At 47.0% G+C, this 21,057-nt stretch overlaps 13 non-coding genes and 6 pseudogenes across 13 annotated transcripts; 8 read left to right on the top strand and 11 right to left on the bottom strand.

The window, feature by feature from the left end:
* Window positions 1-400: 400 nt before the first annotated feature.
* Window positions 401-564, bottom strand: LOC134982695 (U1 spliceosomal RNA). The gene has a single exon (XR_010191369.1). It is a non-coding gene; the product is annotated as a U1 spliceosomal RNA (small nuclear RNA).
* Window positions 565-1,255: 691 nt separating this feature from the next.
* On the bottom strand, window positions 1,256-1,397 carry LOC134982870 (U1 spliceosomal RNA; annotated as a pseudogene).
* A 152-nt stretch (window positions 1,398-1,549) lies between these two features.
* On the bottom strand, window positions 1,550-1,713 carry LOC134982483 (U1 spliceosomal RNA). The gene has a single exon (XR_010191175.1). It is a non-coding gene; the product is annotated as a U1 spliceosomal RNA (small nuclear RNA).
* Window positions 1,714-2,405: 692 nt separating this feature from the next.
* Window positions 2,406-2,547, bottom strand: LOC134982869 (U1 spliceosomal RNA; annotated as a pseudogene).
* A 152-nt stretch (window positions 2,548-2,699) lies between these two features.
* On the bottom strand, window positions 2,700-2,863 carry LOC134982482 (U1 spliceosomal RNA). Its single transcript, XR_010191174.1, has one exon. It is a non-coding gene; the product is annotated as a U1 spliceosomal RNA (small nuclear RNA).
* Window positions 2,864-3,555: 692 nt separating this feature from the next.
* LOC134982868 (U1 spliceosomal RNA) lies at window positions 3,556-3,697 on the bottom strand (annotated as a pseudogene).
* Window positions 3,698-3,849: 152 nt separating this feature from the next.
* On the bottom strand, window positions 3,850-4,013 carry LOC134982481 (U1 spliceosomal RNA). The gene has a single exon (XR_010191173.1). It is a non-coding gene; the product is annotated as a U1 spliceosomal RNA (small nuclear RNA).
* A 1,304-nt stretch (window positions 4,014-5,317) lies between these two features.
* Window positions 5,318-5,391, top strand: TRNAN-AUU (transfer RNA asparagine (anticodon AUU)). Its single transcript has one exon. It is a non-coding gene; the product is annotated as a tRNA-Asn (tRNA).
* A 5,839-nt stretch (window positions 5,392-11,230) lies between these two features.
* Window positions 11,231-11,304, bottom strand: TRNAN-AUU (transfer RNA asparagine (anticodon AUU)). Its single transcript has one exon. It is a non-coding gene; the product is annotated as a tRNA-Asn (tRNA).
* A 1,304-nt stretch (window positions 11,305-12,608) lies between these two features.
* Window positions 12,609-12,772, top strand: LOC134982480 (U1 spliceosomal RNA). Its single transcript, XR_010191172.1, has one exon. It is a non-coding gene; the product is annotated as a U1 spliceosomal RNA (small nuclear RNA).
* Window positions 12,773-12,924: 152 nt separating this feature from the next.
* On the top strand, window positions 12,925-13,066 carry LOC134982867 (U1 spliceosomal RNA; annotated as a pseudogene).
* Window positions 13,067-13,758: 692 nt separating this feature from the next.
* Window positions 13,759-13,922, top strand: LOC134982479 (U1 spliceosomal RNA). Its single transcript, XR_010191171.1, has one exon. It is a non-coding gene; the product is annotated as a U1 spliceosomal RNA (small nuclear RNA).
* Window positions 13,923-14,074: 152 nt separating this feature from the next.
* On the top strand, window positions 14,075-14,216 carry LOC134982866 (U1 spliceosomal RNA; annotated as a pseudogene).
* Window positions 14,217-14,908: 692 nt separating this feature from the next.
* LOC134982476 (U1 spliceosomal RNA) lies at window positions 14,909-15,072 on the top strand. The gene has a single exon (XR_010191169.1). It is a non-coding gene; the product is annotated as a U1 spliceosomal RNA (small nuclear RNA).
* Window positions 15,073-15,224: 152 nt separating this feature from the next.
* Window positions 15,225-15,366, top strand: LOC134982864 (U1 spliceosomal RNA; annotated as a pseudogene).
* Window positions 15,367-16,057: 691 nt separating this feature from the next.
* LOC134982694 (U1 spliceosomal RNA) lies at window positions 16,058-16,221 on the top strand. The gene has a single exon (XR_010191368.1). It is a non-coding gene; the product is annotated as a U1 spliceosomal RNA (small nuclear RNA).
* Window positions 16,222-19,527: 3,306 nt separating this feature from the next.
* Window positions 19,528-19,690, bottom strand: LOC134982850 (U1 spliceosomal RNA). Its single transcript, XR_010191508.1, has one exon. It is a non-coding gene; the product is annotated as a U1 spliceosomal RNA (small nuclear RNA).
* Window positions 19,691-19,842: 152 nt separating this feature from the next.
* Window positions 19,843-20,006, bottom strand: LOC134982739 (U1 spliceosomal RNA). The gene has a single exon (XR_010191408.1). It is a non-coding gene; the product is annotated as a U1 spliceosomal RNA (small nuclear RNA).
* Window positions 20,007-20,680: 674 nt separating this feature from the next.
* LOC134982331 (U1 spliceosomal RNA) lies at window positions 20,681-20,836 on the bottom strand. Its single transcript, XR_010191037.1, has one exon. It is a non-coding gene; the product is annotated as a U1 spliceosomal RNA (small nuclear RNA).
* Between the last annotated feature and the right edge of the window lie 221 nt (window positions 20,837-21,057).

Raw genomic sequence — 21,057 nt, 5'->3', positions numbered from 1 at the left:
ATGATTCTACATACTTGCTGAATAATGTTTTATGACTAGTTAACTACTACAACTCATGTTACCCCCGGATTAACCATGTTGATATTTTAAGTATTATAACCTTGGATAGCTTTTTCATTCAGAAATGTATCCATTCCTTTTTTAAATCCAATTACAGAGTCCACCATTACCACCTTCCCTGGCAGGGTATTCCACATCCTGATTGCCCTAACAGTGAAGATCATAGTATCTCACCTGGCAGGTAAGTAGGAGTTGGGCTAGAGCTGTGGAGGATTGCTGCTTGGGCACCCCCTGTCAAGTGAAGGAGATCCAACTGAGGCAGCACAAGGGAACTCTCGAAAGAAGAACAAGGCTAGAGGAAGATCTGAGACAAAGAAATCTGACTTTTACCAGAGCTGACCAGAGGAAAGCACAAACACAGTCCCCCACTACCACAAATAATGCAGTCGAGTTTCCCACATTTGGTTAAATCACAGGGGTCAGCATACCCAGAATGCAATGAATGAACGTCACCCTGGGAGAACAATCTTCATGACCATGGTATCTCCTATGCAAAATAAGTATGATTTGGGATAGGGCTGGGGAGGGCCGCTGCTCAGGCACATCTCTGTCAAGTAAAGGAGATTCAACTGAGGCAGCACAAGGGAACTCTCATCTGGGGACAACAACTGCAGGGAGAACACATATTTTCAGATGAACATGGGAGGGCAGAAGGCTGCCTAAAACTGAAGCACCCCCAAACAACAAACCAAATGCAACTACTAGTGCAAGCATTCCTGGGGGAAGGCCTGCAGCAGATGGATTTGCATATGGTGATGTCATCCAAGCAGTGGGTCAAAGTTGGCTTCAACCCTCGTCTGCATATGAAAAGAAAAAAGGGGTGTGCAGGGCATGGCGGTCTTTTGCGGCGCTTGGATGACCCCTAGTTCGCATTAAACACCTCCACCCTCCTTCGGTGTGGGGCTCATGTTGGCTATGCCCCAGCCCCTGAAGCATTCAAGCTGATTTCTTGCAGCAGCTGGGCACTGTAACAGCTCCAGAGCTGCTCTGTAAAGCAAGTAAAAGGGTGTGGGCCCTGCAGCACTACCTGTAGTTTGCATTGTGCGTTGGAAGGCACAAAGTAAGCAGACGGGAGAAGTCAGGATAGTGCACAAGGGTATAGAAGGAGGGGCTCAAGAAAAAAGAAGTGGAAACAGACAGCAAACTAGGCTGGAGAGAGACCTGAGACAAAGAGATCTGAATTATATGAGAGCCGACCAGGGGAAACACAAATTATGCAGTCAAGTTTCCCACATTTGGGGAAATCGCAGGGGCAGCACACCCAGAGTGCAATGGGTGAGCCTTGCCCTGGGAGAAGCATCTTCATGATCATAGTATCTCACCTGGCAGGTAAGTAGGAGTTGGGCTAGAGCTGGGGAGGGTCGCTGCTCGGGCACCCCCCTGTCAAGTGAAGGAGATCCAACTGAGGCAGCACAAGGGAACTCTCGAAAGAAGAACAAGGCTAGAGGAAGATCTGAGACAAAGAAATCTGACTTTTACCCGAGCTGACCAGAGGAAAGCACAAACACAGTCCCCCACTACCACAAATAATGCAGTTGAGTTTCCCACATTTGGGGAAATCACAGGGGTCAGCATACCCAGAATGCAATGAATGAACCTAACCCTGGGAGAACAATCTTCATGACCATGGTATCTCCTATGCAAAATAAGTATGATTTGGGATAGGGCTGGGGAGGGCCGCTGCTCAGGCACATCTCTGTCAAGTAAAGGAGATTCAACTGAGGCAGCACAAGGGAACTCTCATCTGGGGACAACAACTGCAGGGAGAACACATATTTTCAGATGAACATGGGAGGGCAGAAGGCTGCCTAATACTGAAGCACCCCCAAACAACAAACCAAATGCAACAACTAGTGCAAGCATTCCTGGGGGAAGGCCTGCAGCAGATGGATTTGAATATGGTGATGTCATCCAAGCAGTGGGTCAAAGTTGGCTTCAACCCTCGTCTGCATATGAAAAGAATAAAGGGGTGTGCAGGGCATGGCGGCCTTTTGCGGCGCTTGGATGACCCCTAGTTCGCATTAAACACCTCCACCCTCCTTCGGTGTGGGGCTCATGTTGGCTATGCCCCAGCCCCTGAAGCATTCAAGCTGATTTCTTGCAGCAGCTGGGCACTGTAACAGCTCCAGAGCTGCTCTGTAAAGCAAGTAAAAGGGTGTGGGCCCTGCAGCACTACCTGTAGTTTGCATTGTGCGTTGGAAGGCACAAAGTAAGCAGACGGGAGAAGTCAGGATAGTGCACACGGGTATAGAAGGGAGGGGCTCAAGAAAAAAGAAGTGGAAACAGACAGCAAACTAGGCTGGAGAGAGACCTGAGACAAAGAGATCTGAATTATATGAGAGCCGACCAGGGGAAACACAAATTATGCAGTCAAGTTTCCCACATTTGGGGAAATCGCAGGGGCAGCACACCCAGAGTGCAATGGGTGAGCCTTGCCCTGGGAGAAGCATCTTCATGATCATAGTATCTCACCTGGCAGGTAAGTAGGAGTTGGGCTAGAGCTGGGGAGGGTCGCTGCTCGGGCACCCCCCTGTCAAGTGAAGGAGATCCAACTGAGGCAGCACAAGGGAACTCTCGAAAGAAGAACAAGGCTAGAGGAAGATCTGAGACAAAGAAATCTGACTTTTACCAGAGCTGACCAGAGGAAAGCACAAACACAGTCCCCCACTACCACAAATAATGCAGTTGAGTTTCCCACATTTGGGGAAATCACAGGGGTCAGCATACCCAGAATGCAATGAATGAACCTAACCCTGGGAGAACAATCTTCATGACCATGGTATCTCCTATGCAAAATAAGTATGATTTGGGATAGGGCTGGGGAGGGCCGCTGCTCAGGCACATCTCTGTCAAGTAAAAGAGATTCAACTGAGGCAGCACAAGGGAACTCTCATCTGGGGACAACAACTGCAGGGAGAACACATATTTTCAGATGAACATGGGAGGGCAGAAGGCTGCCTAAAACTGAAGCACCCCCAAACAACAAACCAAATGCAACTACTAGTGCAAGCATTCCTGGGGGAAGGCCTGCAGCAGATGGATTTGCATATGGTGATGTCATCCAAGCAGTGGGTCAAAGTTGGCTTCAACCCTCGTCTGCATATGAAAAGAAAAAAGGGGTGTGCAGGGCATGGCGGCCTTTTGCGGCGCTTGGATGACCCCTAGTTCGCATTAAACACCTCCACCCTCCTTCGGTGTGGGGCTCATGTTGGCTATGCCCCAGCCCCTGAAGCATTCAAGCTGATTTCTTGCAGCAGCTGGGCACTGTAACAGCTCCAGAGCTGCTCTGTAAAGCAAGTAAAAGGGTGTGGGCCCTGCAGCACTACCTGTAGTTTGCATTGTGCGTTGGAAGGCACAAAGTAAGCAGACGGGAGAAGTCAGGATAGTGCACAAGGGTATAGAAGGGAGGGGCTCAAGAAAAAAGAAGTGGAAACAGACAGCAAACTAGGCTGGAGAGAGACCTGAGACAAAGAGATCTGAATTATATGAGAGCCGACCAGGGGAAACACAAATTATGCAGTCAAGTTTCCCACATTTGGGGAAATCGCAGGGGCAGCACACCCAGAGTGCAATGGGTGAGCCTTGCCCTGGGAGAAGCATCTTCATGATCATAGTATCTCACCTGGCAGGTAAGTAGGAGTTGGGCTAGAGCTGGGGAGGGTCGCTGCTCAGGCACCCCCCTGTCAAGTGAAGGAGATCCAACTGAGGCAGCACAAGGGAACTCTCGAAAGAAGAACAAGGCTAGAGGAAGATCTGAGACAAAGAAATCTGACTTTTACCAGAGCTGACCAGAGGAAAGCACAAACACAGTCCCCCACTACCACAAATAATGCAGTTGAGTTTCCCACATTTGGGGAAATCACAGGGGTCAGCATACCCAGAATGCAATGAATGAACCTAACCCTGGGAGAACAATCTTCATGACCATGGTATCTCCTATGCAAAATAAGTATGATTTGGGATAGGGCTGGGGAGGGCCGCTGCTCAGGCACATCTCTGTCAAGTAAAGGAGATTCAACTGAGGCAGCACAAGGGAACTCTCATCTGGGGACAACAACTGCAGGGAGAACACATATTTTCAGATGAACATGGGAGGGCAGAAGGCTGCCTAATACTGAAGCACCCCCAAACAACAAACCAAATGCAACAACTAGTGCAAGCATTCCTGGGGGAAGGCCTGCCGCAGATGGATTTGCATATGGTGATGTCATCCAAGCAGTGGGTCAAAGTTGGTTCAAACACCTTTGCAAAGTTCTATAAGTTTGATACCCTGGCTGAGGAGGACCTCCTGTTTGCTCAATCGGTGCTGCAGAGTCATCCGCACTCTCCTGCCCGTTTGGGAGCTTTGGTATAATCCCCATGGTCCTTACGGAGTCCCCAGCATCCTCTAGGACGTAAGAGAAAATAAGATTTTAAACCTACCGGTAAATCTTTTTCTCGTAGTCCGTAGAGGATGCTGGGTGCCCGTCCCAAGTGCGGTCTACTTCTGCAAGACTTGTATATAGTTATTGCTTACATAAGGGTTATATGTTAGTTTTCATCGGTCTTGGACTGATGCTATGTTGTTTTCATACTGTTAACTGGGTAGTATATCACAAGTTATACGGTGTGATTGGTGTGGCTGGTATGAATCTTGACCTTGGATTAACAAAAATCCTTTCCTCGTACTGTCCGTCTCCTCTGGGCACAGTTTCTCTAACTGAGGTATGGAGGAGGGGCATAGAGGGAGGAGCCAGTGCACACCCAGATCTAAAGTCTTTCTTAAAGTGCCCATGTCTGCTGCGGAGCCCGTCTATCCCCCATGGTCCTTACGGAGTCCCCATCGTCCTCTACGGACTACGAGAGAAAAAAATTACCGGTAGGTTTAAAATGTTATTTTTTTCTCTGCAACCCACTGCTAAATTGTGCTTCCTAGCTGTTTTTTATAAAATCACTTAATTAAATCTAACTCTGATTACGTCAGAGAAGGCCAGGTACCCTACACCATAAGAGGGGGTTTGAAATTTTGACTTGTCTACTTAAAGATCACCAAAATCTGATGACAAGGTCAATTACATCCCTGGGTGGGATTGAACCACCAACCTTTTGGTTAATAGCCCATGTAAGTGCAAGAAATCCTGAAGCACTCACTCATCATGGGAAAGTACCAATGTGTTTCTTACAAAAATTCTCCAGATTATTGACTTTTTAAAGTTTTTCTAGGAAACGTTCTAGATGAATGATTATTAGCCTTTGTCAGTATTGACTTTTGCAAGGTGTCTCTGTGGCGCAATCGGTTAGCATGTTTGGCTATTAACCAAAAGGTTGGTGGTTCAATCCCACCCAGGGATGTAATTGACCTTGTAATCAGATTTTGGTGATCTTTAAGTAGACAAGTCAAAATTTCAAAAAAAAACCCTTATGGTGTAGGGTACCTGGCCTTCTCTGATGTAATCAGAGTTAGATTTGATTAAGTGATTTTATAAAAAAACAGCTAGGAAGCACAATTTAGCAGTGGGTTGCAGAGAAAAAAAAATATGCTGGCAGAAAAGTCCAATTGAGTGATTAAACAGCTCTTCATTTTCTGATTTTATGTTTATGCTAACAAATTTGCTCTCTGAAAAGTGTCCACAAAGCCAAGTCTCTGATTAACACCTTTGTAGGAATGGTTTTTCACCTATTACTGAAATAAACTTGCTTCATTGGAAAGGCATCAAAGATGCATCCTCATTTCAATGTCTACTGAAATAATACAGGTTGACACCAGGAAACGTCACTGCATCCTTGCTGCTTCCTCATGGGGAAGTCTGTTTAATGTGAAAACAAGGTGATATCTAATCAGCACACAGGTAAGGAATTAAGAAAATCTTTCTTTATGGGTGAAGATGTTTCTCACAAATTGTTGTCCCAATGCATCATTGAAATTCAAGATGGAAGATGATTTTCATATATCACTTGTACATTTTGCATTGCTCTTCTGGTGACAATGTAGTTTGTTTTTGTCAATTACCATTTCAGTAATAGGGTAAAGAAAATTAAGTGGATTTTTTAAAGAAAACAATGCTGTCAATATACTATTAAAACAAATTAAAATGATAAAAGTTATTGTACTTTAAGTAAAAATAAAAGAGCCAAAATATCAATCCCAGTTTTTGATTACTTTAATTATAAAAAAAAAAATGCACATAGCAGAGGATAGTTTCGATCAATCAACCTCTGGGTTATGGGCCCAGCATGCTTCCATTGCACTACTATGCTGCTCATGGAAGTGTAAGAGATCCTGAAGACTTAATTGATTAAAGGCCTAAAAGTACTGGACTATAAGGAAAGACTTACTAGGCTGAATATTTATACACTAGAAAAGAGGTGCCTAAGAGGAGATATTATTAATATCTTCAAATATGTAAAGATACATAACAAAGAGTTATCAGAGGAATTATTTATTAAAAGAACACGTGGTCACTCGCTGCGACTGGAGGAAAGTTCAGAATGCAATGGAGGAAAGGTTTCTTCACTGTTAGGGCAATCAGGATGTGGAATTCCCTGCCAGGGAAGGTGGTAATGGCGGACTCTGTAATTGGATTTAAAAAAGGAATGGATACATTTCTGAATGAAAAAGCTATCCAAGGTTATAATACTTAAAATATCAACATGGTTAATCCGGGGGTAACATGAGTTATAGTAGCTAACTAGTCATAAAACATTATTCAGCAAGTATGTAGAATCATCACAACTTAAAACAGGTTGAACACGATGGGCAATTTGCCTCTATTCAACCTCAAAAACTATGTTACTATATTACTATGTTATTGTAGTATACAGAACACCACAATGCAATGAGCAGTGATAGTGAGCACTGATGAGGATACTAGAACTGACACTGAGCAGCAAGATGCAGCACTGGACTATTAGTAATGTACTGTAGTATGCTGAGCACCACAATGCAGCACAAGACAATGAGCAGTGATACTGAGCACTGATGAGGATACTACTGAGAACTGACACTGAGCAGGAGAGACACACTACTAGTATTACTGAGCAGCAATAAGTAACCACTGATACTGAGCACTGATATTGAGATTTCCACTGAGAGAACATAGCCACGTCCTCTCCGCTCTCTCTTCAATGCACGAGTAAAAATGGCAGCAACGCGCAGCTCTTTATATGGAATCCGAATCTCGCGAGAATCCGACAGCGGGATGATGACATTTTCCCTTGTTCAGGTTTTCCGAGTCAGGCGGGAACAACCGAGCCTGCCTCGGACCAGTGTAAACCACGTGGAGTTCGTGGGGAATTCGGTTCTCGGAGAACCGAACCCGCTCCTCTCTACCTTATACCCATCAATTTTTTTATTTTCAATCTAAACCCCTGCAGTTTTCTGTAAGCATCTGCTTCGCTATGATGATCAACAAGTCACAAGGGCAAACACTCAGGGTTTGAGGCGTAGATCTTAGGACCAGCTGCTACAAGCATGGCAGAGGTGTCACTATCACTGGTGACACCCAGAGAGGTGGCGAGGGAGATTGTAATGCAGTGCGCGCAGATAAGCAGCGCAATGGTAAAAAGGAGGCATGGTTTCATAGGTAGGGGCGTGGCCTGGTGGCCTGAATCTACATTTTGTTGCTCCGGGTGTCCCGGGGGTTGGGGGCTGCACCCGGGGACTAGTGTGTGAGCTGTGCTGGCTCCTGCACAGTGACAGGGCATGGCCACCCAGCATGACGCCTCCCTTCTTGACCATGCTGTAATTGCAGTCGCACTGCAGTTCAGCGTGATCATAAAAAATGGTGTAGGCTCCTGCTGGTGCAGACTGTAGAGAAAAGCTGCTGTGACCACGCCCCCTGTGTCTCCTCCGTTGCAGACCCCATTTTGAAGCCTTGCCCCCGGACTAAGAGAAAAGAATGCCCTTGCGCACTATCCTGACTTCTCCTCCCGTCTGCTTAATTTGTGCCTTCCAACGCACAATGCGAACAACAGGTGGTGCTGCAGGGCCCACACACTTTTACTTGCCTTACAGAACAGCTCTGGAGCTGTTACAGTGCCCAGCTGCTGCAAGAAATCAGCTTGAATGCATCAGGGGATGGGGCATGGCCAACATGAGCCCCACATGAGCCCCACACCAAAGGAGGGTGGGGGTGTTTAATGCGAACTAGGGGTCATCCAAGCACTGCAAAAGGCCGCCATGCCCTGCATGCCCCTTTTCTCTTTTCATATGCAGATGAGGGTTCCAGTCAACTTTGGCCCACTGCTTGGATTTACATCACCGTATGCAAATCCGTCTGCTGCAGACCTTCCCCCAGGAGTGCTTGTACACGTGGTCACTCGCTCACTACAGTTAAGGAGCACAGGTCTGGGGTTTTTTCTCCTATATTAACCCAATTTTGTACTGCCCGCAGCGCATTGTGATAGGTAATAAGGCCTGATTCAGGTTGGATTGCAATCACAATAAGCGATCCAACTGCAAAAATTGCTAAGAGCATACGCATGTGCCTGCATTTTCTGCGGCACCCCGCAGAGAATGTGATCGCCTCTGCCTGTCAATCGGGGCGGGGAAGGGGGGGAGAGGTGGGTCAGCAACACTCCATTTCCAAGTCAGGGATGGAGCGGTGCGGGGGCAAGGCTTCAAAATGGGGTCTGCAACGGAGGAGACACAGGGGGCGTGGTCACAGCGGCTGTATGACATCACATTCAGCCGCTGTGATCACAAAAATGGTGGCGGCTTCCTGCGCGCACATACAGTCTGCACCAGCAGGAGGCTACACCATTTTTTATGATCACGCTGAACTGCAGTGCGACTGCAATTACAGCATGGTCAAGAAGGGAGGCGTCATGCTGGGTGGCCATGCCCTGTCACTGTGCAGGAGCCAGCACCGCTCACACACTAGTCCCCGGGTGCAGCCCCCAACCCCCGGGACACCCGGAGCAACAAAATGTAGATTCAGGCCACCAGGCCACGCCCCTACCTATGAAACCATGCCTCCTTTTTACCATTGCGCTGCTTATCTGCGCGCACTGCATTACAATCTCCCTCGCCACCTCTCTGGGTGTCACCAGTGATAGTGACACCTCTGCCATGCTTGTAGCAGCTGGTCCTAAGATCTACGCCTCAAACCCTGAGTGTTTGCCCTTGTGACTTGTTGATCATCATAGCGAAGCAGATGCTTACAGAAAACTGCAGGGGTTTAGATTGAAAATAAAAAAATTGATGGGTATAAGGTAGAGAGGAGCGGGTTCGGTTCTCCGAGAACCGAATTCCCCACGAACTCCACGTGGTTTACACTGGTCCGAGGCAGGCTCGGTTGTTCCCGCCTGACTCGGAAAACCTGAACAAGGGAAAATGTCATCATCCCGCTGTCGGATTCTCGCGAGATTCGGATTCCATATAAAGAGCTGCGCGTTGCTGCCATTTTTACTCGTGCATTGAAGAGAGAGCGGAGAGGACGTGGCTATGTTCTCTCAGTGGAAATCTCAATATCAGTGCTCAGTATCAGTGGTTACTTATTGCTGCTCAGTAATACTAGTAGTGTGTTTCTCCTGCTCAGTGTCAGTTCTCAGTAGTATCCTCATCAGTGCTCAGTATCACTGCTCATTGTCTTGTGCTGCATTGTGGTGCTCAGCATACTACAGTACATTACTAATAGTCCAGTGCTGCATCTTGCTGCTCAGTGTCAGTTCTAGTATCCTCATCAGTGCTCACTATCACTGCTCATTGCATTGTGGTGTTCTGTATACTACAATAACATAGTAATATAGTAACATAGTTTTTGAGGTTGAATAGAGGCAAATTGCCCATCGTGTTCAACCTGTTTTAAGTTGTGATGATTCTACATACTTGCTGAATAATGTTTTATGACTAGTTAGCTACTATAACTCATGTTACCCCCGGATTAACCATGTTGATATTTTAAGTATTATAACCTTGGATAGCTTTTTCATTCAGAAATGTATCCATTCCTTTTTTAAATCCAATTACAGAGTCCGCCATTACCACCTTCCCTGGCAGGGAATTCCACATCCTGATTGCCCTAACAGTGAAGAAACCTTTCCTCCATTGCATTCTGAACTTTCCTCCAGTCGCAGCGAGTGACCACGTGTTCTTTTAATAAATAATTCCTCTGATAACTCTTTGTTATGTATCTTTACATATTTGAAGATATTAATAATATCTCCTCTTAGGCACCTCTTTTCTAGTGTATAAATATTCAGCCTAGTAAGTCTTTCCTTATAGTCCAGTACTTTTAGGCCTTTAATCAATTAAGTCTTCAGGATCTCTTACACTTCCATGAGCAGCATAGTAGTGCAATGGAAGCATGCTGGGCCCATAACCCAGAGGTTGATTGATCGAAACTATCCTCTGCTATGTGCATTTTTTTTTTTATAATTAAAGTAATCAAAAACTGGGATTGATATTTTGGCTCTTTTATTTTTACTTAAAGTACAATAACTTTTATCATTTTAATTTGTTTTAATAGTATATTGACAGCATTGTTTTCTTTAAAAAATCCACTTAATTTTCTTTACCCTATTACTGAAATGGTAATTGACAAAAACAAACTACATTGTCACCAGAAGAGCAATGCAAAATGTACAAGTGATATATGAAAATCATCTTCCATCTTGAATTTCAATGATGCATTGGGACAACAATTTGTGAGAAACATCTTCACCCATAAAGAAAGATTTTCTTAATTCCTTACCTGTGTGCTGATTAGATATCACCTTGTTTTCACATTAAACAGACTTCCCCATGAGGAAGCAGCAAGGATGCAGTGACGTTTCCTGGTGTCAACCTGTATTATTTCAGTAGACATTGAAATGAGGATGCATCTTTGATGCCTTTCCAATGAAGCAAGTTTATTTCAGTAATAGGTGAAAAACCATTCCTACAAAGGTGTTAATCAGAGACTTGGCTTTGTGGACACTTTTCAGAGAGCAAATTTGTTAGCATAAACATAAAATCAGAAAATGAAGAGCTGTTTAATCACTCAATTGGACTTTTCTGCCAGCATATTTTTTTTTCTCTGCAACCCACTGCTAAATTGTGCTTCCTAGCTGTTTTTTTATAAAATCACTTAATCAAATCTAACTCTGATTACATCAGAGAAGGCCAGGTACCCTACACCATAAGGGTTTTTTTTTGAAATTTTGACTTGTCTACTTAAAGATCACCAAAATCTGATTACAAGGTCAATTACATCCCTGGGTGGGATTGAACCACCAACCTTTTGGTTAATAGCCAAACATGCTAACCGATTGCGCCACAGAGACACCTTGCAAAAGTCAATACTGACAAAGGCTAATAATCATTCATCTAGAACGTTTCCTAGAAAAACTTTAAAAAGTCAATAATCTGGAGAATTTTTGTAAGAAACACATTGGTACTTTCCCATGATGAGTGAGTGCTTCAGGATTTCTTGCACTTACATGGGCTATTAACCAAAAGGTTGGTGGTTCAATCCCACCCAGGGATGTAATTGACCTTGTCATCAGATTTTGGTGATCTTTAAGTAGACAAGTCAAAATTTCAAACCCCCTCTTATGGTGTAGGGTACCTGGCCTTCTCTGACGTAATCAGAGTTAGATTTAATTAAGTGATTTTATAAAAAACAGCTAGGAAGCACAATTTAGCAGTGGGTTGCAGAGAAAAAAATAACATTTTAAACCTACCGGTAATTTTTTTCTCTCGTAGTCCGTAGAGGACGATGGGGACTCCGTAAGGACCATGGGGGATAGACGGGCTCCGCAGCAGACATGGGCACTTTAAGAAAGACTTTAGATCTGGGTGTGCACTGGCTCCTCCCTCTATGCCCCTCCTCCATACCTCAGTTAGAGAAACTGTGCCCAGAGGAGACGGACAGTACGAGGAAAGGATTTTTGTTAATCCAAGGTCAAGATTCATACCAGCCACACCAATCACACCGTATAACTTGTGATATACTACCCAGTTAACAGTATGAAAACAACATAGCATCAGTCCAAGACCGATGAAAACTAACATATAACCCTTATGTAAGCAATAACTATATACAAGTCTTGCAGAAGTAGACCGCACTTGGGACGGGCACCCAGCATCCTCTACGGACTACGAGAAAAAGATTTACCGGTAGGTTTAAAATCTTATTTTCTCTTACGTCCTAGAGGATGCTGGGGACTCCGTAAGGACCATGGGGATTATACCAAAGCTCCCAAACGGGCAGGAGAGTGCGGATGACTCTGCAGCACCGATTGAGCAAACAGGAGGTCCTCCTCAGCCAGGGTATCAAACTTATAGAACTTTGCAAAGGTGTTTGAACCAACTTTGACCCACTGCTTGGATGACATCACCATATGCAAATCCATCTGCGGCAGGCCTTCCCCCAGGAATGCTTGCACTAGTTGTTGCATTTGGTTTGTTGTTTGGGGGTGCTTCAGTATTAGGCAGCCTTCTGCCCTCCCATGTTCATCTGAAAATATGTGTTCTCCCTGCAGTTGTTGTCCCCAGATGAGAGTTCCCTTGTGCTGCCTCAGTTGAATCTCCTTTACTTGACAGAGATGTGCCTGAGCAGCGGCCCTCCCCAGCCCTATCCCAAATCATACTTATTTTGCATAGGAGATACCATGGTCATGAAGATTGTTCTCCCAGGGTTAGGTTCATTCATTGCATTCTGGGTATGCTGACCCCTGTGATTTCCCCAAATGTGGGAAACTCAACTGCATTATTTGTGGTAGTGGGGGACTGTGTTTGTGCTTTCCTCTGGTCAGCTCTGGTAAAAGTCAGATTTCTTTGTCTCAGATCTTCCTCTAGCCTTGTTCTTCTTTCGAGAGTTCCCTTGTGCTGCCTCAGTTGGATCTCCTTCACTTGACAGTGGGGTGCCTGAGCAGCGACCCTCCCCAGCTCTAGCCCAACTCCTACTTACCTGCCAGGTGAGATACTATGATCATGAAGATGCTTCTCCCAGGGCAAGGCTCACCCATTGCACTCTGGGTGTGCTGCCCCTGCGATTTCCCCAAATGTGGGAAACTTGACTGCATAATTTGTGTTTCCCCTGGTCGGCTCTCATATAATTCAGATCTCTTTGTCTCAGGTCTCTCTCCAGCCTAGTTTGCTGTCTGTTTCCACTTCTTTTTTCTTGAGCCCCTCCCTTCTATACCCTTGTGCACTATCCTGACTTCTCCCGTCTGCTTACTTTGTGCCTTCCAACGCACAATGCAAACTACAGGTAGTGCTGCAGGGCCCACACCCTTTTACTTGCTTTACAGAGCAGCTCTGGAGCTGTTACAGTGCCCAGCTGCTGCAAGAAATCAGCTTGAATGCTTCAGGGGCTGGGGCATAGCCAACATGAGCCCCACACCGAAGGAGGGTGGAGGTGTTTAATGCGAACTAGGGGTCATCCAAGCGCCGCAAAAGGCCGCCATGCCCTGCACACCCCTTTTTTCTTTTCATATGCAGACGAGGGTTGAAGCCAACTTTGACCCACTGCTTGGATGACATCACCATATGCAAATCCATCTGCTGCAGGCCTTCCCCCAGGAATGCTTGCACTAGTAGTTGCATTTGGTTTGTTGTTTGGGGGTGCTTCAGTTTTAGGCAGCCTTCTGCCCTCCCATGTTCATCTGAAAATATGTGTTCTCCCTGCAGTTGTTGTCCCCAGATGAGAGTTCCCTTGTGCTGCCTCAGTTGAATCTCTTTTACTTGACAGAGATGTGCCTGAGCAGCGGCCCTCCCCAGCCCTATCCCAAATCATACTTATTTTGCATAGGAGATACCATGGTCATGAAGATTGTTCTCCCAGGGTTAGGTTCATTCATTGCATTCTGGGTATGCTGACCCCTGTGATTTCCCCAAATGTGGGAAACTCAACTGCATTATTTGTGGTAGTGGGGGACTGTGTTTGTGCTTTCCTCTGGTCAGCTCTGGTAAAAGTCAGATTTCTTTGTCTCAGATCTTCCTCTAGCCTTGTTCTTCTTTCGAGAGTTCCCTTGTGCTGCTTCAGTTGGATCTCCTTCACTTGACAGGGGGGTGCCCGAGCAGCGACCCTCCCCAGCTCTAGCCCAACTCCTACTTACCTGCCAGGTGAGATACTATGATCATGAAGATGCTTCTCCCAGGGCAAGGCTCACCCATTGCACTCTGGGTGTGCTGCCCCTGCGATTTCCCCAAATGTGGGAAACTTGACTGCATAATTTGTGTTTCCCCTGGTCGGCTCTCATATAATTCAGATCTCTTTGTCTCAGGTCTCTCTCCAGCCTAGTTTGCTGTCTGTTTCCACTTCTTTTTTCTTGAGCCCCTCCCTTCTATACCCTTGTGCACTATCCTGACTTCTCCCGTCTGCTTACTTTGTGCCTTCCAACGCACAATGCAAACTACAGGTAGTGCTGCAGGGCCCACACCCTTTTACTTGCTTTACAGAGCAGCTCTGGAGCTGTTACAGTGCCCAGCTGCTGCAAGAAATCAGCTTGAATGCTTCAGGGGCTGGGGCATAGCCAACATGAGCCCCACACCGAAGGAGGGTGGAGGTGTTTAATGCGAACTAGGGGTCATCCAAGCGCCGCAAAAGGCCGCCATGCCCTGCACACCCCTTTATTCTTTTCATATGCAGACGAGGGTTGAAGCCAACTTTGACCCACTGCTTGGATGACATCACCATATTCAAATCCATCTGCTGCAGGCCTTCCCCCAGGAATGCTTGCACTAGTTGTTGCATTTGGTTTGTTGTTTGGGGGTGCTTCAGTATTAGGCAGCCTTCTGCCCTCCCATGTTCATCTGAAAATATGTGTTCTCCCTGCAGTTGTTGTCCCCAGATGAGAGTTCCCTTGTGCTGCCTCAGTTGAATCTCCTTTACTTGACAGAGATGTGCCTGAGCAGCGGCCCTCCCCAGCCCTATCCCAAATCATACTTATTTTGCATAGGAGATACCATGGTCATGAAGATTGTTCTCCCAGGGTTAGGTTCATTCATTGCATTCTGGGTATGCTGACCCCTGTGATTTCCCCAAATGTGGGAAACTCAACTGCATTATTTGTGGTAGTGGGGGACTGTGTTTGTGCTTTCCTCTGGTCAGCTCGGGTAAAAGTCAGATTTCTTTGTCTCAGATCTTCCTCTAGCCTTGTTCTTCTTTCGAGAGTTCCCTTGTGCTGCCTCAGTTGGATCTCCTTCACTTGACAGGGGGGTGCCCGAGCAGCGACCCTCCCCAGCTCTAGCCCAACTCCTACTTACCTGCCAGGTGAGATACTATGATCATGAAGATGCTTCTCCCAGGGCAAGGCTCACCCATTGCACTCTGGGTGTGCTGCCCCTGCGATTTCCCCAAATGTGGGAAACTTGACTGCATAATTTGTGTTTCCCCTGGTCGGCTCTCATATAATTCAGATCTCTTTGTCTCAGGTCTCTCTCCAGCCTAGTTTGCTGTCTGTTTCCACTTCTTTTTTCTTGAGCCCCTCCTTCTATACCCTTGTGCACTATCCTGACTTCTCCCGTCTGCTTACTTTGTGCCTTCCAACGCACAATGCAAACTACAGGTAGTGCTGCAGGGCCCACACCCTTTTACTTGCTTTACAGAGCAGCTCTGGAGCTGTTACAGTGCCCAGCTGCTGCAAGAAATCAGCTTGAATGCTTCAGGGGCTGGGGCATAGCCAACATGAGCCCCACACCGAAGGAGGGTGGAGGTGTTTAATGCGAACTAGGGGTCATCCAAGCGCCGCAAAAGACCGCCATGCCCTGCACACCCCTTTTTTCTTTTCATATGCAGACGAGGGTTGAAGCCAACTTTGACCCACTGCTTGGATGACATCACCATATGCAAATCCATCTGCTGCAGGCCTTCCCCCAGGAATGCTTGCACTAGTAGTTGCATTTGGTTTGTTGTTTGGGGGTGCTTCAGTTTTAGGCAGCCTTCTGCCCTCCCATGTTCATCTGAAAATATGTGTTCTCCCTGCAGTTGTTGTCCCCAGATGAGAGTTCCCTTGTGCTGCCTCAGTTGAATCTCCTTTACTTGACAGAGATGTGCCTGAGCAGCGGCCCTCCCCAGCCCTATCCCAAATCATACTTATTTTGCATAGGAGATACCATGGTCATGAAGATTGTTCTCCCAGGGTGACGTTCATTCATTGCATTCTGGGTATGCTGACCCCTGTGATTTAACCAAATGTGGGAAACTCGACTGCATTATTTGTGGTAGTGGGGGACTGTGTTTGTGCTTTCCTCTGGTCAGCTCTGGTAAAAGTCAGATTTCTTTGTCTCAGATCTTCCTCTAGCCTTGTTCTTCTTTCGAGAGTTCCCTTGTGCTGCCTCAGTTGGATCTCCTTCACTTGACAGGGGGTGCCCAAGCAGCAATCCTCCACAGCTCTAGCCCAACTCCTACTTACCTGCCAGGTGAGATACTATGATCTTCACTGTTAGGGCAATCAGGATGTGGAATACCCTGCCAGGGAAGGTGGTAATGGTGGACTCTGTAATTGGATTTAAAAAAGGAATGGATACATTTCTGAATGAAAAAGCTATCCAAGGTTATAATACTTAAAATATCAACATGGTTAATCCGGGGGTAACATGAGTTGTAGTAGTTAACTAGTCATAAAACATTATTCAGCAAGTATGTAGAATCATCACAACTTAAAACAGGTTGAACACGATGGGCAATTTGCCTCTTTTCAACCTCAAAAACTATATTACTATATGTTACTATATTACTATGTTACTGTAGTATACAGAACACCACAATGTAATGAGCAGTGATAGTGAGCACTGATGAGGATACTAGAACTGACACTGAGCAGCAAAATGCAGCACTGGACTATTAGTAATGTACTGTAGTATGCTGAGCACCACAATGCAGCACAAGACAATGAGCAGTGATACTGAGCACTGATGAGGATACTACTGAGAACTGACACTGAGCAGGAGAGACACACTACTAGTATTACTGAGCAGCAATAAGTAACCACTGATACTGAGCACTGATATTGAGATTTCCACTGAGAGAACATAGCCACGTCCTCTCCACTCTCTCTTCAATGCACGAGTAAAAATGGCGGCAACGCGCAGCTCTTTATATGAAATCCGAATCTCGCGAGAATCCGACAGCGGGATGATGACATTTTCCCTTGTTCAGGTTTTCCGAGTCAGGCGGGAACAACCGAGCCTGCCTCGGACCAGTGTAAACCACGTGGAGTTCGTGGGGAATTCGGTTCTCGGAGAACCGAACCCGCTCCTCTCTACCTTATACCCATAATTTTTTTTATTTTCAATCTAAGCCCCTGCAGTTTTCTGTAAGCATCTGCTTCGCTATGATGATCAACAAGTCACAAGGGCAAACACTCAGGGCTTGAGGCGTAGATCTTAGGACCAGCTGCTACAAGCATGGCAGAGCTGTCACTATCACTGGTGACACCCAGAGAGGTGGCGAAGGAGATTGTAATGCAGTGCGCGCAGATAAGCAGCGCAATGGTAAAAAGGAGGCATGGTTTCATAGGTAGGGGCGTGGCCTGGTGGCCTGAATCTACATTTTGTTGCTCCGGGTGTCCCGGGGGTTGGGGGCTGCACCCGGGGACTAGTGTGTGAGCGGTGCTGGCTCCTGCACAGTGACAGGACATGGCCACCCAGCATGACACCTCCCTTCTTGACCATGCTGTAATTGCAGTCGCACTGCAGTTCAGCGTGATCATAAAAAATGGTGTAGCCTTCTGCTGGTGCAGACTGTATGTGCGCGCAGGAAGCCGCCACCATTTTTGTGATCACAGCGGCTGAATGTGATGTCATACAGCCGCTGTGACCACGCCCCCTGTGTCTCCTCCGTTGCAGACCCCATTTTGAAGCCTTGCCCCCGCACCGCTCCATCCCTGACTTGGAAATGGAGTGTTGCTGACCCCCCTCTCCCCCCCTGCCCCGATTGACAGGCAGAGGCGATCGCATTCTCTGCGGGGTGCCGCAGAAAATGCAGGCACATGCGTATGCTCTTAGCAATTTTTGCAGTTGGATCGCTTATTGTGATTGCAACCCAACCTGAATCAGGCCCTATTACCTATCACAATGCGCTGCGGGCAGTACAAAATTGGTTTAATATGGGAGAAAAACCCCCAGACCTGTGCTCCTTAACTGTACCTGGTGGCTTGTGGAGCGGCTGCCCAGTAATCAGTGTCCACGCCAGTGCGCACACGGTCCACCCCCTACGGCCACGCTCCCCCTCATCAGCGGCCTCGTGATCCGGAAGGGCGGTGTGTGTGTGACTGACCTTAGGAAGAAACCGGAGCCTCCGCTGCAGTGATCCAGCAACCAGGGCACGGGAGTATACAGCGCCGCTGGGAGTGATGAAGCTGCAGTAAAGATGTCTATTAGACCTAGCCTGCTGCAGCCCTTGTAGATTCTCATAAAAAAAGTTCTTATTTTCTTGTCAAAATTTATAGCTAAGAATAGGCTGCCTGAGGCAGGCCCCTGTTAAGTGGCCTGCTACTGAAGGCACCAACTACAAACTGAGCTCCCTGTTCATGGAAGCGGGGTTATAGAGGAGAATGCGCTGAGCATCTTGGGAACAGTCAAAAGCTTTGAGCCGGTTGGTGCCTCAGATCAAGATCCTACTCTACACCCCAATGTGAATCCTTGTGGAGTCCAGTGTACCCCACAGAAGAAATTAATGTGTCACACCCATTGGCAGCAACCTTAGAATAGCTGCTGACGGGCACAATTGAGAAAGGAAGGGGGGGGGGGGACATTTGAATCCAGCACATAGATGCAATTCAAATATGTAATTTGAACCTTCCTATTTTAAAATATAATGGATGAACCTCACCCTGTGAGAACAATCTTCATGATATAGAGATCTCATATGCAAAATAAGTATGAGTTGGGATAGGGCTGGGGAGGGTGGCTGCTCGGGCAAGCCCCTCCCCCGTCAAGTTAAGGAGATTCAACTGAGGAGGCACAAGGGAACTCTCGTCTGGGGACAACAACTGCAGGGAGACCACATCTTTTCAGATGAACATGGGAGGGCGGAAGGCTGCCTAATACTGAAGCACCATCAAATATCAAACCATATGCAATAACTAGTACAAGCATTCCTGGGGGAAGGTCTGCAGGAGACGAATTTGCATACGGTGATGTCATCCAAGCAGTGGGCCAAAGTTGGCTGGAACCCTCATCTGCATATGAAAAGAGAAAAGGGTTATGCAGGGCATGGCGGCCTTTTGCGGCGCTTGGATGACCCCTAGTTCGCATTAAACACCTCCACCCTCCTTTGGTGTGGGGCTCATGTTGGCTATGCCCCAGCCCCTGAAGCATTCAAGCTGATTTCTTGCAGCAGCTGGGCACTGTAACAGCTCCAGAGCTGCTCTGTAAGGCAAATAAAAGGGTGTGGGCCCTGCAGCACTACCTGTAGTTCGCATTGTGCGTTGGAAGGCACAAAGTAAGCAGACGGGAGAAGTCAGGATAGTGCGCAAGGGCATAGAAGGGAGCGGCTCAAGAAAAGAGAAGTGGAAACAGACAGCAAACTAGGCTGGAGAGAGACCTGAGACAAAGAGATCTGAATTATACGAGAGTCGACCAGGGGAAACACAAATTATGCAGTCAAGTTTCCCACATTTGGGGAAATCGCAGGGGCAGCACACCCAGAGTGCAATGGGTGAGCCTTGCCCTGGGAGAAGCACCTTCAAGATCATAGTATCTCACCTGGCAGGTAAGTAGGAGTTGGGCTAGAGCTGGGGAGGGTCGCTGCTCGGGCACCCCCCTGTCAAGTGAAGGAGATCCAACTGAGGCAGCACAATGGAACTCTCGAAAGAAGAACAAGGCTAGAGGAAGATCTGAGACAAAGAAATCTGACTTTTACCAGAGCTGAACAGCGGAAAACACAAACACAGTCCCCCACTACCACAAATAATGCAGGCGAGTTTCCCACATTTGGGGAAATCACAGGGGTCAGCATACCCAGAATGCAATGAATGAACCTCACCCTGGGTGAACAATTTTCATGACCATGGTGTCTCCTATGCAAAATAAGTATGATTTGGGATAGGGCTGGGGAGGGCCGCTGCTCAGGCACATCTCTGTCAAGTAAAGGAGATTCAACTGAGGCAGTACAAGGGAACTCTCATCTGGGGACAACAACTGCAGGGAGAACACATATTTTCAGATGAACATGGGAGGGCAGAAGGCTGCCTAATACTGAAGCACCCCCAAACAACAAACCAAATGCAACAACTAGTGCAAGCATTCCTGGGGGAAGGCCTGCAGCAGATGGATTTGCATATGGTGATGTTATCCAAGCAGTGGGTCAAAGTTGGCTTCAACCCTCATCTGCATATGAAAAGAGAAAAGGGGCGTGCAGGGCATGGCAGCCTTTTGCGGTGCTTGGATGACCCCTAGATCGCATTAAACACCCCCACCCTCCTTTGGTGTGGGGCTCATGTTGGCCATGCCCCATCCCATGAAGCATTCAAGCTGATTTCTTGCAGCAGCTGGGCACTGTAACAGCTCCAGAGCTGCTCTGTAAGGCAAGTAAAAGGGTGTGGGCCCTGCAGCACTACCTGTAGTTTGCATTGTGCATTGGAAGGCACAAAGTAAGCAGACGGGAGGAGAAGTCAGGATAGTGCACAAGGGTATAGAAGGTAGGGGCTCAAGAAAAAAGAAGTGGAAACAGACAGCAAACTAGGCTGGAGAGAGACCTGAGACAAAGAGATCTGAATTATACGAGAGCCGACCAGAGGAAACACAAATTATGCAGTCAAGTGTCCCACATTTGGGGAAATCGTAGGAGCAGCACACCCAGAGTGCAATGGGTGAGCTTTGCCCTGGAAGAAGCACCGTCCTGATTATAGTATCTCACCTGGGTGTGCTGCCCCTGCGATTTCCCCAAATGTGGGAAACTTGACTGCATAATTTGTGTTTCCCCTGGTCGGCTCTCATATAATTCAGATCTCTTTGTCTCAGGTCTCTCTCCAGCCTAGTTTGCTGTCTGTTTCCACTTCTTTTTTCTTGAGCCCCTCCCTTCTATACCCTTGTGGACTATCCTGACTTCTCCTCCTGTCTGCTTACTTTGTGCCTTCCAATGCACA

Source organism: Pseudophryne corroboree (assembly GCF_028390025.1).
Source record: "Pseudophryne corroboree isolate aPseCor3 chromosome 12 unlocalized genomic scaffold, aPseCor3.hap2 SUPER_12_unloc_1, whole genome shotgun sequence".
In the NCBI taxonomy this organism is placed as follows: Eukaryota; Metazoa; Chordata; class Amphibia; order Anura; family Myobatrachidae; genus Pseudophryne; species Pseudophryne corroboree.
Note: the sequence above shows the minus strand (reverse complement) of the source record. Positions and strands in the feature narration are given on the sequence as shown.